Genomic DNA, 14,134 nt, shown 5'->3' with positions numbered 1-14,134 from the left:
GCACTTCACTGATCCAAAGAATCAGCACAACGCACTACATATTTACAAGTTGTATACATCACTATACATGAAAGACTCAGGCAGCACAGCATACCATGTAGGGGGAAAAAAAACTATGTTCACTCCACAGTCGTTCAATGGTCCTGCGTCACTTAACAGATATTGTGCATATTTTGGTAAAGGAACTTCATTACTGATGGAAGCAATAAATGCCTAAATCTTTCAGTTGAACATTTTGGCAAGATGAACCTTAGTGAATTTCACTGTGCATCAGGAAGTAATGGAGCAGGGCAGCCTTGTCATGTGGGCTTTTACATTCATTCTGCATTTATTCTGTACATGCAGGACTAAATGGAATACAGTGAATCCAGACTCAAATTACAGGATGATCAAATTATCCAAGCTCTAATTACTCTGAAATCATTATTTCAAACTGATTTTTTACTTTGCCTTGGCAGGAAAGTTTTTAATTAAGAAAGCATACCACAGAGAGCAGAGTATTGACAGGGCAGAACAGAACGTACATCTCCCTGAACTCCATTCCGGCTCCTCTTTTTCCTTCCCCTCTGTATCTCCTTCCCCCTTCGGCCTCCCTCTCACACTCTTCTTCTCTCTCCTTCTTCTTTCCCTCCTCCACAGTCTAGCAATCCACAATCTCCCAAATGACCACAGAATGTTTTAATTATTAATGTGCAGAAAGTACTAGAGGAACCCCATATGTGCTGGTTCAGAATCAGCATTCTGAACATGCAGTTTACCTGAAAACAAACATATTGCATTCATAGTTCCTGTTTGTGGATAAACAGAATAGTAACAACTCTGAGTTGTTATTCTGCACATGATGTTTACCTACAAACAAGCATGTTATTCCAGTTATAGTTCCTGTTTGCTTGAGAACTACAAAACATTACACATTATTATAATTGAAAATTTTTTTTACACACATTGTGCCAACGCTAGAGATGTCATTCCACCACATCAACGTAGAGATTTTCTTGTCAATCGTTCTTTGAAAACCAGACATTATTGTAGGCATCTTGAGGAAAAAATTGAAGAATGGGCTTGAATCAGAGCCTTCTGCTAATCTAATAAAATACCTTTTTAAAAATGCCACCATCGCCAATAACTAAAAATCAATAGATAAAAGATGTACCAGATTAGTGAGAGAGACGCACTTTTAGAATTCACTTTGCTTTTCTTTTCTTTAGAAGACTTTTTCGCCTGACAAATTTAAAAATCACATGTGCAAAGTCCAGTCAGTTCAAATGGGCAAGATTTTAAATAAGGATTTTATATGACCTTCGTCAGAATATAAAATGGAACATGCCACCTCTTAAATTCAAAATTTTGGGGGGGGGGGGTTTATCTACTGAAACAACTGAATGTATTCCTGAGAACACCAACAGGGATGACAACAGGGATGCTTGCAAAAGGACAATTTGAGTAAAGCTACAGTAGCCACCAAAAAAGTAGAAGCAACTGGCCCCCGCACCCCCAAAATTATCAGGTACTCTCATATCCCAGTGAAACCCATGAACATATGTTTATTATCATAATGAGTGTTCCGGTGACTGTCACACTCTAATTCTCAGGCCCAAACAGACACACACAAAATGCAGTATCCCTCTGCCTTTCCATCCAGTGCACATGCACAAACACACACACACACACACAGTTTTAGGGGACGGAGAGCCAATTCTAATCTACCTACTCGTGGAGGACATCAGAGACGAGGAGACAATAAATCAATGAGGGGGAGGAGCGGGGGCTGCAGAGACTTCGCATGCGGCCAATTTTGCTTTTAAAAAGGGACATCACGCGATTCATTGTGCCGTGTGAAGCAGTCATGCAGTGGCCATCCACGAATGGAAGGTTACGAGCTGAAGTGAGCCTGCTCCCTGGGGCTGGTGGAAATTAATTGATGACAAAAATAAGCTCTGAAGAGCCCTTTCTGAAAAGGAAAATAATGAAATAATGGGCCAGAATGTGCTCTGCCCTTTTCAGTGTCAGCCTGTTAGCACTCTCTTGCTGTTGAATCTTTGGAGTTTACGGCTTCGAGCACTGATGCACCAATAATTTCAGAGCAATTTGTGTTTCAAGCTCAATTCAATTATCTACACACTCCACAAATAAGTTGAGTTACGCACTCTTCTCCAAATTTCAAATGATTTCAAAATACAAAAAAGCACGTGAGAAATAAATGCCCACGTATGATTGATGACTACATTCACTACAACTCTTCAGTATATTTTTTAGATGCTCCAAGCATCACACAAATTGATTGCACTTGGCAAACCCAAATGTCTCAAAAAAGATATTTCGGTATAGATTTCCTTTAGCATTTTCTCCGTAACAATAACAGAACCCCACTTGCCGGCATATAAAATTGGAATGGGCGCAAATATCACAGTTGCATTGCCTCCTCCCAGTAGCACTGAGAAATTCAATTACACTCGGCCTATGAAAGCATTGTGATATATAAAAGTGTGCCGTTAATAACTAAGGCACAGCAGTTTTGATTTATCTGGAACTATAATCAAAGATACGGCGACAGTGAATAGAAAGATCTGAAATGCTGCGGGTTATTGAAGGCATTAATATTTTTGTACAATTGCCTTCACTTTTCTCAGTTAATTGGATCAGGTGCTTAGGAAAGGCATTTGTACTCAGGGGGTGGGCAGGGTAAGTGAGCTCAGGGTGGCGACTGTCCTCGCTAATGGTTTGCTTTCATATAGCGCGGTGCCAAAAGTCAGGAGCAGTGGACCGTGGAAAACAAGCAGAGGTCAAGCGCAACTGAACCTCTGCTGGCCAGAGTCAGCCCCCGGGTCCGATAGCAAGGATTCACTAGATCACTACAACCTTGAGCATGTCTGTGCCACCGTTTTGTTATTTTAATGCAATTCAATAACAGAGATAAATGAAGCTTGAGGAGTTTTGCTCTCTTACTTTAAGCAGGTAGGATAACATTTCAGTCTATTTGTTTCCCATTCAGCGAATAAATGCAACAAAACAGCATGCTGCCATAAAGCTCAATTTATTACAACCTGAATTGTTCACAAGATAATTTAATTTTTTCAGCTGATGTGCCCGGCAGACACATTTAAATTGAGTGAATTGGAAAATTCTTCAGACTTATTACTGTATGCAGCTGAATCATGAATACCTCTAACAAGTTTTCAAACACCAATTCAGCATGCCAGCAGGGACAATGTCATTTGGCCCGATTGTTTTTCCTTTACCAATTTGAATGTGACATGTAACAGTTCATTTTGATAACAAATTGTTTAGAAGCTTTATCTTCAGATATGTTAACTGGTCATGAATAAGGCTGGGTGTTTGTCACAGAAGTCACACGTGTCAGGAATTGTGATCTTTGCCTTTTTTTGTTTGTGACTTTCATCCATTTTTGCCATTTCTGTGATTTTTCCACAGTTTTTACTGCTTTTCATGGCAGTCTTGTATAGGCATGCCCATTTTAGCAATATTGCCATATGCTGGGAGAAACAAAGTGCGACAATGCGTACATATTCAGGAAAACACTGGGATCCAGAGTCCTGTCCTTGTCAGTTGTTGCGATCAGATGTTTGGCTGTCCCTGTCAACAATGTTGATGCCCAGTGCTCCTTCCCCATTACGGTATCATTCCCATTACAGCCAAACCTGGCAGTATACAATATGTTGTATTGTATAGAATAACAATAAAAAAGCAATTCCGAGATGCAAAACTTACAATTTTGCCCTTAGGCCTGGAAGTCTTAGAACAAAATGCAGGTCTTGTGTAATGAAAATGCTTGAAAAGTACTACCACACATTTAGCACTGACAATCAGTAGTCTGCATCGCCACTCTAGAATGCCATACATTACACAATGCGTAAATTTACCGTTATCAACCAATTCCGATGCTGTGGTTAATTAAATAATCTCCATATTTCTCATCACAACTTTCTGAAATCAGCAGCCCTAACATGCCTGTGCCCTAGAACACACACACACACACACAACACACACACACAAAAGCACAAATATATGTATTGATGTACAGGCACATTAATTCTTTAGGCATTCACCTAAGCTGATCTTCCTTATAAAAAATGTTTAACAAGTAAAATACAAATAATAGCACTCGGCACTGAGAGGAATGAATGAGCCCTCAAATTGAGAGCTCTTCATTTAGGTTCAAAAGGTTCTTTCTTGCACTCACTCATCCAATCCTTCTCGAGATGTGACAGTACTGATGGTGCTACAATGAAGGAGGCTGAATTAGAGCATGGATTTACAACCAGCAGAGGAGGAAGGATTTAGAAGGGGGAAAAAAAAGACCTTGATGCAAGTCGTAAAGTGCATCTCACAATGCAGGCTGAGGATTAGACTTTCTACCGTTCCATTTTAGACAGCATTGTTGCTAAATACATTTTGCGGTGACCCCTGCTCTTTAACAGAACCAGTCAGTTTCCTCTCAGATAGATCTGAGATCTGACAGCAGTTTAATTTTGTTTTGGCTGAGTGAGATTGCTCGCTCTAGTACCCCCGACAACAGTTTTTACATGGAGTGTGTGCATTTGTGTTTGTGTGGGGGGATACTAAAACGTCCTGAGGATCCAGTATCTCTCCTGGAGTACCGAAATCTCTCCTGCCTGCTCAAAATGCAAGCAGAAGACTAATGACTCTCCTCTATGACCAGAATAATGGGATGTCCTTCAAACTGCCACCCATTCTGATGCATCACACCCTCTATATATCATCCCCAGTGAAGGGATTACAGAAATGTGTGCACGGTACTATACACGAGGGCTTGGGTCTAGCATTGAGAGACCATGTCCTTTGGGCTTGGTGGTGAAGGCACTAGTCTGAGAAACTAGTAGACGAAATCCATGCACGCTAGGGGCTGTTCGCATGCAATTATATGTATGCCTTCTCCCAGTGCTGCAGCTAGGCAGGGGAGTGTTGCAGTCGTGATGCCCAATAAATCAAAATGCCCTCAGCCGTTCTGCTTCAAACGTGACCGGAAATGTGGCGCTCCACTGATGTCACTCCAACCAGAGCGTACCGCGAAGGGACCCTCAGCTGGCAGGAACCAGGAGGCAGTCTCATCATATGCATTCTAGGCATTTATCAGATGTTGTTATCCAGAGCAATTTACATAGGCTATGTTTTTTTTATGTACGGTCCATATATACAGTAGGATATTTAGTGACGCAAGTCAGCTTAAAGGGATAGTCCTACTTTTTGGGAAATTAGATCTTTTTTGCTATCATAGTTAGAGAATAAAATCAATACCAATTTCATCCCTGTGTGTCCAGAACAAAGATATTGGACAATATCTATAGGTTGTATGCTAACTGTGCGACAGTAAATGGCTGTATCCTATATCCAATTTAGTGCCTTACTCATGGAAAGTGCCTCACCTGGAAATTGATCCTACAACCTTGCAGTTAAAAGACCAGCTCACTAACCGTTATGATCCAGCCTGGGAGTCACACATTCATAAGACACTCCCATGGGGACTTGAATAATACATTACAATGCGGTAAGCACACAAAGAAATAATCCACCTTTGGTCAAAGGCATGTCTATTCAAGTGTAGGGGGCTAATAACACTGGGGAAAATGAATAACATTTAAGTCTGCTGATATGAGAGAAACATCAGTGCAGCTTTAGGAGTGAAAGATAAGGATGAATGTAGCATAAAAGCCAGCAGGGCGAGCAAATGAGCATGGTTTGATTCTTCTCCTGACTGAATACTAAAGCTCTGCCAAATTTTACTCTCTGTAGCTGAAACACAACCTAACTCCTTTGTTTTTCTGGGCAAAACTGTTGGCTGAACAGGTTTCCTGACTAGGACCACTGAACCATCTTTAAAGTCCAACAAAAAGAGGCACCACTAGCCATAAAGCCTGCCTCTCTAATTGATGTTTGAAGGGCTAGAACAAAATGGCTGCCAGACCTTCATTCAAGCTTGGTGTGACATCACAGCAGTGGAAAATGAATTATATCCTCATTTCAAAGCTGAAAGACACCTGCAATTGCGAAGGGCACATAAATAGACATAATAGACATAAATGAAGAGGGCTGGAAACATCTGACATTTAACCTAAAAGCAGGGTGGCCAATTTGTAACAAAACTGAGATTTTAGCAAAACCACATATGCAGAAATATAAGTATTAAAAGAAGTGATTTTAATGCAACTGAGTCAGACAAAAGTCTTGCAGACCAGGGTCAAATCATCAGTCAACCAAACAGATATCAGGACAGTCTCTGCAGGCTACTGAAAAAGGACAAAATAATCCTATTCACCAATATCAGAGAATGAAAATTCTTTAGCAACATGTTTCATTGAAAATTCTCAAGGTTCCAGTTTGTTTGAATGTCACCTGCATCTAAAACGTTTTTTTTTAAAATATATATATATACTTTGAATAGCACAGTCTTGTATAGTCTATTGACCCACAGAGAAGAATACCATAATTTACCATAATACCAAAATACCAAGGTCTCATCAGAAAAATTAAGCGTAGAAAGCAATGTGAGCTGTGCTGAAAATCAAAAGCCGTTATGGAATCTCATATTTTTTATATTTTTATATTATAATTTTGATACTTTTTGAATTTATACACCCAACACAAAAATACTGCATAAGAATGGGAACATGGGTGCCTTGGAATATTATCTCAACAAAAAAACAATTTCAATGTACAAAAAAAGCAAAGTTACTTGCACATGCACAGCACTGTCTATACATCCACTAACAGAGTAGGCTATACAGCATGCCTAAAATTTTAATAGCAGTACACAACATTATGTTTAATGCACAAGAGTAATGTTATAAACCATTAGGCCCATATAATGTTAATTTGTTCATTTGTAAACATGTTTACAGAATTAAAAAAAAAAAAAAACAGGAAGTTCCACAATGGCACATCTTAAATATATATTTTCTTCTTGTTTAATCATCACAGGTCTGCACCTTGAAAGTAAACAAATCACCTGCCGGGGACCCCTAAATCGACAGATTCTTTGAGTTGAGGAGTCATTTTTAAAAGACGACAGTGTAGTATAATGGGTAAGGAGCTGGACTTGTAACATGAAAAGCGACAAAGTCTTGGGGCAGTATAGGTAAGGGGCATGCCCCACCAAGCCATGCCTTGCTGGATGGCCTACCTGCCATCCCAATTTTACTTCTACCACACTTTCAAGTCCCGGAATCATTGGGTACAGTACCCATGGCAACTACGCCATAATTATTTACTAATTTTTCAAGCATCAAAATCCAGGGTAAATGAATGGCCATTAAATTACTAAGTGTATGTCTTAAGTTTAGACAAAAAAGTCAATTTATAGCATTTTGAAAATCACATCTGATCACATTAATTATCACAGCTGATCACACGCTACAGTCACAATTTTCCATCCAAAGTCACTCTTGCTCAGCAAAAGGTCAGGCTCCCCACATTCCTTTGTACAAGCACATTGTATGCTTCCTCCATGTCCTCGTCCTCCCTTTCAGCATTTGTGAAAGTGCTCTTTGACTCAGGAGAGGTAATAATTAACTGGCAGAGTGTAAGGAGAGCATCTCTGTAAGTGGTTTATATAAGGTTTGGGCAAACAAGGCACAGACACGTGTCTGAATTCCGCTACACCCCATGGCAGTCTCCACAGGAGCCAAGCACCTGCCACTGTGCTTCAGCGGAACCCCTTGCCTCTTTCAGATTGCCCTCTCTTCTATCGATGTGTGCCACCCTTTGCTCTTGACAAATTTGGTTAAAGGTTGCGAGTGAAGTACAGAGATGCTATTACTGAGATTCTGTGACACTGCAGTATGAATGTATGAACAGGTAGAGTACTAGGGATGTTCCGATCAAATCCATAGATTGGAATGGTCTCCCAATACCACCATATTTTAAGGATCGGGTATCAGATAGGATCAGATTCAGATTGGTTGTGTCCTATCTGACACTACAACACTAATTATGCATAGTAATTCTCCCCTGCAGGACATTGCCGCCTCCGTACTGTCTGACTCTGTCTGTGGCCTCCTCCATTTATGCCAATTGCCTGAATGCCCAGTCACTCCCATGAACAAGGACTGTCTATTCACCAGCACAAATGAGGCTGCTGCTTATGAAACAAGGTTCTATCTGCTACAATGTCTGCTGTGTGGAACTTTTACTAGGTGGAATCCAAAAGCAGCTCTAATCACAACATTTGCAATGCCAGTGTTTCACAGAGTGGCATTAGCACAGCATCTTAATGCCACTCCTTGAATGTTGAAAATATATAAGATATCAAAACATATAGTGCACACACTCTCTCACACACAAATATACCCAAGGAGGCATAAATACCTATGGATAGGAGCATGGAGACACAAGACATCCGCAGTGATGAAATCTGCATAGGCACAGCTTCTTTTCAAGGCAAGGCAGCCTGGCTGGGGACAAGGCTTTATGACGTAGTGGAACGAGGGACATGCTGAATAAGTAAAGTGTGTCTGCAATGTGATGATTCATAATCACATTGTATCCAGATCTGCCTTATGCGGCAATCTGTTATGCCACAGAAAGGTGAGCCTTTAAACCATGGGGGTGCATGACAGATTTTGAGGAGGTGTCTCACACAAGGGGATTATGCTGAAGCATAGAGCGACTAGAGGGAACAGTCAATTGATTGGATGAGCAACAAATGTAATATAATGTAATACACACTAAATGCAGTCTGCCGATGACATCAGTGCTCATGCAGGCACATGTTCAGTATCTGCAATTGGCTCTAGCTTTTCTTCTAATTATGATGATGATGATGATGATGAAGGAAAAACTATGAAGTAGTAGCCAAACTTCTTTTTTGTAAAAACCAGTGAACTAAAATGTTGATACTGGTATAGCCCTATTTGGAATTCCCTGAGCACAGCCATTGTCTCACACCTCACACTTATGAGCCATCATGAAAAATGCATCCACGCCCATCTGTATTCATCCAATGGTTTCGTTTCATTGCCACTGTCCCTGAGCGAACTGCCCAAAATATACCCTCCAACCGACACATGCCCAATTGCTCAGTGCCCCCAAACTGCCGTCCAGGCAGAAACGGCCCCAAATGTCACCATCTGTTTATGCAGAGCTTGTGTGGTGGTGGGGGGGGCAAACTCTTGAATGCGAAGCGAATGCAACAGCTGAAAAAAGGTCTCTATTCCCCTTCAGCAAAGCCTGAATATTTATCCCGCTGGCTCATTTTCCTCTCAGTGTTATTGCAGATGTCGTAAAAACCCTGCTCATTCACGCAATAATGACAAGTCTTCTGTCTACACACATTCTCATTAAAAAAATGTTGAAAAACGGCAGCGTTACCGTGTGATGTCAGGTGGTGCTTTGCTAAATTAATTTGTTGCCATTGCTTTGCAATCACCATTTGCTGCTTTGTGATTGTTCCTGCACTGGGAGAGATGGCACTGGACAATGCATAGAAGAGCTAGTTAACGCTTCAGGATGCTGTGTTCAACCAGAGGACTGTGTGACCAAAACTGTCCTTAATTATGTGCCTCAATTATCCAGCAGTATAAATTCAGTGCTTTGACCCAGGGGAAAACACTGACACAAACTGAACATTGGTGCAGATTTGGCACTAGCTGGGTTGTTCCTCCATAGCACTGTTCCAGCCAAAACATTTAATTAAAACCAATCTATTTTGACTTAAGAATAAAATAATTGCTTCCAAATTGCACAGGGGAGCTTTTTGAGTCTGGATAAACATGGAATGCTGTCTCCTTTGCGAGCTGGTGTACAAAACAGATTGTAAAATATCACTGCACGGCACCTAAAAATATCAGATCCTGCAGAAAACTCATCAAAGGAAATTGAAATGGTCACCAAGGGTGTAATCCATACAAACATCTGTAGACACAAGATGGCAAAGATCTCTTGTAAAGAACGATTGAGGCAAGACTCACTTTTAAGCCCTGTATTTGTCTCTTGTTACACTGTAAATTCCCAGACAAGACTGGAATCCTAGTGAAGTGAAGTGACTCAGCACTATAATGAAAACTGACATTTCACAGGCCCTTTATTGAAAAGAGACAAATGGCTGGACTTGTGGACACACGGACATCAAAAAATGACAATGGTTATGCGAAGGGATCATGCACTAAAATTTAACAAAATGATCAATATAAAATCAATAAAATTAAACTCCTAAATTTGCACTGGCCTGTATTCAACCGGAGTGGTTTTATTTGTATTTATTCAGTTTTTTTACAGTGAAATTTTCTATCAATCTGGTCACACGATATACTGTTTGAGTGTTTTAACACTTTCAAACAGTATGTTCTACCCCTAAACTATTTTACGATGCCAAGGTTTAGCAACAATGGCTATTTATTTTGTAATATGGGGTGGCAAAACTAACTTGGGGGGTTCACCTTCTACTGTATGTAGAAATTCACAGATGACACACATCATGTTTAAGATGATATCTTTACCACGGCAAGGATCCAGCGGGAAAAAAAAAGAAAAAACACACAGTAATTATTAGTTCCAAAAATAGGCTAACTCGGAGAAACATCGATAGAATATCTATTGTTTGTATAGACTCTCTGAAACAAGATGAGCCCGCCTACAAGCTTCTCTGAGTACTGGCCAAGCAGTCCATCAGTATAACCAATGGGCCTCACCATGCACCAGGAACAACCAGGACAGTGTAAGTTCTGCCCTGTACACGGCCGGTGAATGGCAAGCTACTGTATAGTATTTTACACCTCTAAACTGCCATAACATTATTTGGTTACCTAGTATCCTTTGGAGTCTCCAAATGGACGGAGTGTAGCACAGTGGGTAAGGAACTGGGCTTGTAACCGAAAGGTCGCAGGTTCGATTCCCGGGTAGGACACTGCCGTTGTACCCTTGAGCAAGGTACTTAACCGAAATTGCTTCAGTATATATCCAGCTGTATAAATGGATACAATGTAAAAATGCTATGTAAACGTTGTGTAAGTCGCTCTGGATAAGAGCGTCTGCTAAATGCCTGTAATGTAATAATGTAATTTAGACATAGCTTAGAGAAAACAATGCTGAATGCTAATTTCTGGTGGTATTGTCTTGACATTTGAACCAGGATTTGTATTGTGGCTGTGGCTCCATGGTGTTTCTAAACTCACCAGGCACATCAACAAGCTTCTGTATACATTTAAAATCTTTTAGGTGAGAAACAATTTCCACTTCATTTGTGCTACTTCGTTTTAGAAATATTTAGAGTAATTCTGACTCTTGGAAAAACTCCCAAGGGTTACTTTTCAGAAGAGACCAGGTTTATGCCTGCAGTCAAAAAGGTTTAAGAATAGTAACCATTTTATTTTGGGTATGTCATTTTCAGACATTAATGTTTTTACATTCTCTGCACATGGAATGTGACTGTCATCACATACTTATGTGTTACAATCTATAATGACAAAGTTTAACATGATAGAAGAACAGAACTATTTCATTCATGTAGTGCATTGAGCTGGTTTGGCTTATGTCCCTCACTTGAGAGGCATCACCTCCATCAGTGTACTGGAGGCCATATTTTGCCCATGAGTTGCATAAATTCACACCCATAGGATAGGACAGTGTAGGCAGATTTGAGCATAACTCAAATGTAAAATTACATCTCTACTGTCCAGAACAATGAAATTTCTGCTGTTCTTCTGCACATTGACAAAGAAAACACAATCTGTGCTTTGCAAAAACGTGGCCAGGTGTGTTAGATTATGACAGCTTCTGGCTTCCACCCCAACCCCCAGAAAGACTATGCATGTCAATTTCATGCAAATTAGACTTCCATAATATGGAAAATGCATTTTGCTAGATGAGGAAACTCACCCCTCCCAATCAATTTCCCTGCAATCTTAATTCTAACCTTCAGAGGACATATATTTCAGTCGGTAATTCAATATGATTTCTCGACTCCCCTGGCCTCTACCGCTGTAGCTGTTATCTCCAGAATGGGCGGATGGAAGATTACGGTTGTCCTTTTTATTCCAACAAGTAAAATAACTGCCTGTCAGTTGCAATATATTGGTTCACACATTTTCACGCAGACACAATGGACATGAATATGTTGTAAATTGTTTGTGTGTGTATGTGTGTGCGTGTGTGTATGCAGTGGGTTGGGGCAGCATGGGGTGGATTGGGTTGGGTCAGCCCATGGAAAGGTTTTGGGCAGCCCATATCAAGGCAGGTTAGCATGATAACAAAATAGTACACACAGACTGCTACAGCCAAACTCCATGAAGGACAGAGACAGAGTTTCCTCAGGGAACTATTCCTTGGATGACATACCCCCTCCCCCCACACACACACACGCACAAACACACTTTTGTCTCTTGTTCTCTGCCGTCCTCTCTCTCCCTCCATCTCCTGCCTCCTCTTTTCCTCCAGAAAAATTACCCGGAGGCCGTACTCAGAGCAGCTGGAGAAAGGACCGCGAGCCGCAGTTTAACTGCTTACATTAAGAGCTAAATTAAAGCACCAAATTACAGCACCCAGGCATCTAGGAGAAAAGAAAAATTAATTCTCATATAAAAGGACCTTCTTTGTGAAGTTATTAAGGGCTTTTCCAAGTAATTCTCCATTATGCCTACGTGTCAGTGGAAAGGACCCGACTAATGACCTTAACTCCATTCTGTATGTCCACTAGCCCCTTGCCCATCCTGCAGGGCACATTCCGCTAATGGGATTTTCACTTCGCATACTGTGAACTCCATATAATTACACAGGCGCATGCACATAAAACCACTGTGTGGCATGGTAGTTAGGAGTAATGACCTGGGCTGCGTTTCCCAGTTTCGATGTACCCTAACATTCTACGAAGGTTTCTAAGGTATACCTTTCAAAAGTAGCTCGCTTCTCTGGGAGAGTTTCCCAGGCTATACCTTAGCAGTTGCCTAAGGGACAGTTTCAAAGGTACGTTGTAAGTTGGAGCTGGCCTTCACTGTGGTGCTGAAAAGTGTATCAATCGATGCCATGCAAATTGATTGTCTCACTTGTAAAGGCTTATGAATGACGTTTTAATATAACAAGTGTTGTCATAATCATTTTACATCTATCTAATATTGCAGAAGAGGAAGCTATGCCTACTAAAGATCACCTGCTAATCTCTTTAAGAGTCAAGACGAGACCTTGTAAATACATATAGGCTACAAAAGATAAAATAAAGAGCATCAATCGGGATATATAAGCCATAGTCTGGGACTTCTTGGAAGCCCAGGAAAAGGATATAGGCTACATATGGGTGTATTATTTTGTGCTTATTGAAAGGTTTTTTTGTCACACAATATATAGGCAACTGAAGCAGCATATCCACTGATTCCCACTGACTTTTCTCTGCAGTGCAAAAATGATCATAGATGAAAGGCAAAAGCGCGTCTGTGGAAATTGATCATGATTAATTCTATACCGGGTATGCAACGACATTTCAACCTGGGTCAGTAGTGTAAAGGGGGTATTAAATGAAATATTGCCAAAGCATTTGATAGCCTAGTCTGTCCAGCAAACATAATGTGGTGGCAAGTATTCTCCGCTCCAGCAACAGACATGACTGAGGTGTATTACATTTTCTCAGTTTTCCTTCCCTCAACCACTCGCCCTTGCTCGGAGGAACAGGAGGCCTTATCATAACACTATAGGGGGCTCACTTAAAGAAAGTAAAAGAAGGGACATAACGTGATGTTTCATTGCTGTGTTTTGTGTGATCACTGATTAGTGTAATTAATAGCAGGTGCATCCAATTACTAATTTAATTTATTGTGCACTGGGATTGGCTAATGCAGCCTATATAATAACCCGTGGGTAATGGCACATATGAAGACACGAAGGCTGAAAAAGCAAGACGAAACAGAGGAGTGATCTTCACCAAGGAGGAAATGGACATCTTGTTTGATGAAGTACAACAACATGTCCTATTTGGTAGTTTTCGAAATAATGTTTCCAACAAGGCAGCTGTATGGATGAATATAGCCAAGAAAATGGCTTCTTCCAGCTCCTGTCCACCCAGAGAGTGGGCAGTTGTAAGGAAAAAATGGCAAGACTTTGCCAGTCTTGCCAAAACACGAGGGGCGGCAGTGCGGAGAGAGACAGCAAAGACGGGTGGTGGACCAAGCACAGT

At 40.8% G+C, this 14,134-nt stretch overlaps 1 protein-coding gene across 19 annotated transcripts in view; it reads right to left on the bottom strand.

Moving 5' to 3' along the window:
* Positions 1-14,134, bottom strand: part of adgrb2 (adhesion G protein-coupled receptor B2) — a 261,515-nt gene that overhangs the window by 206,104 nt on the left and 41,277 nt on the right. The window lies entirely within an intron of this gene.

The sequence above is a fragment of the Anguilla rostrata genome, chromosome 8 (genome assembly GCF_018555375.3).
Source record: "Anguilla rostrata isolate EN2019 chromosome 8, ASM1855537v3, whole genome shotgun sequence".
In the NCBI taxonomy this organism is placed as follows: Eukaryota; Metazoa; Chordata; class Actinopteri; order Anguilliformes; family Anguillidae; genus Anguilla; species Anguilla rostrata.
Note: the sequence above shows the minus strand (reverse complement) of the source record. Positions and strands in the feature narration are given on the sequence as shown.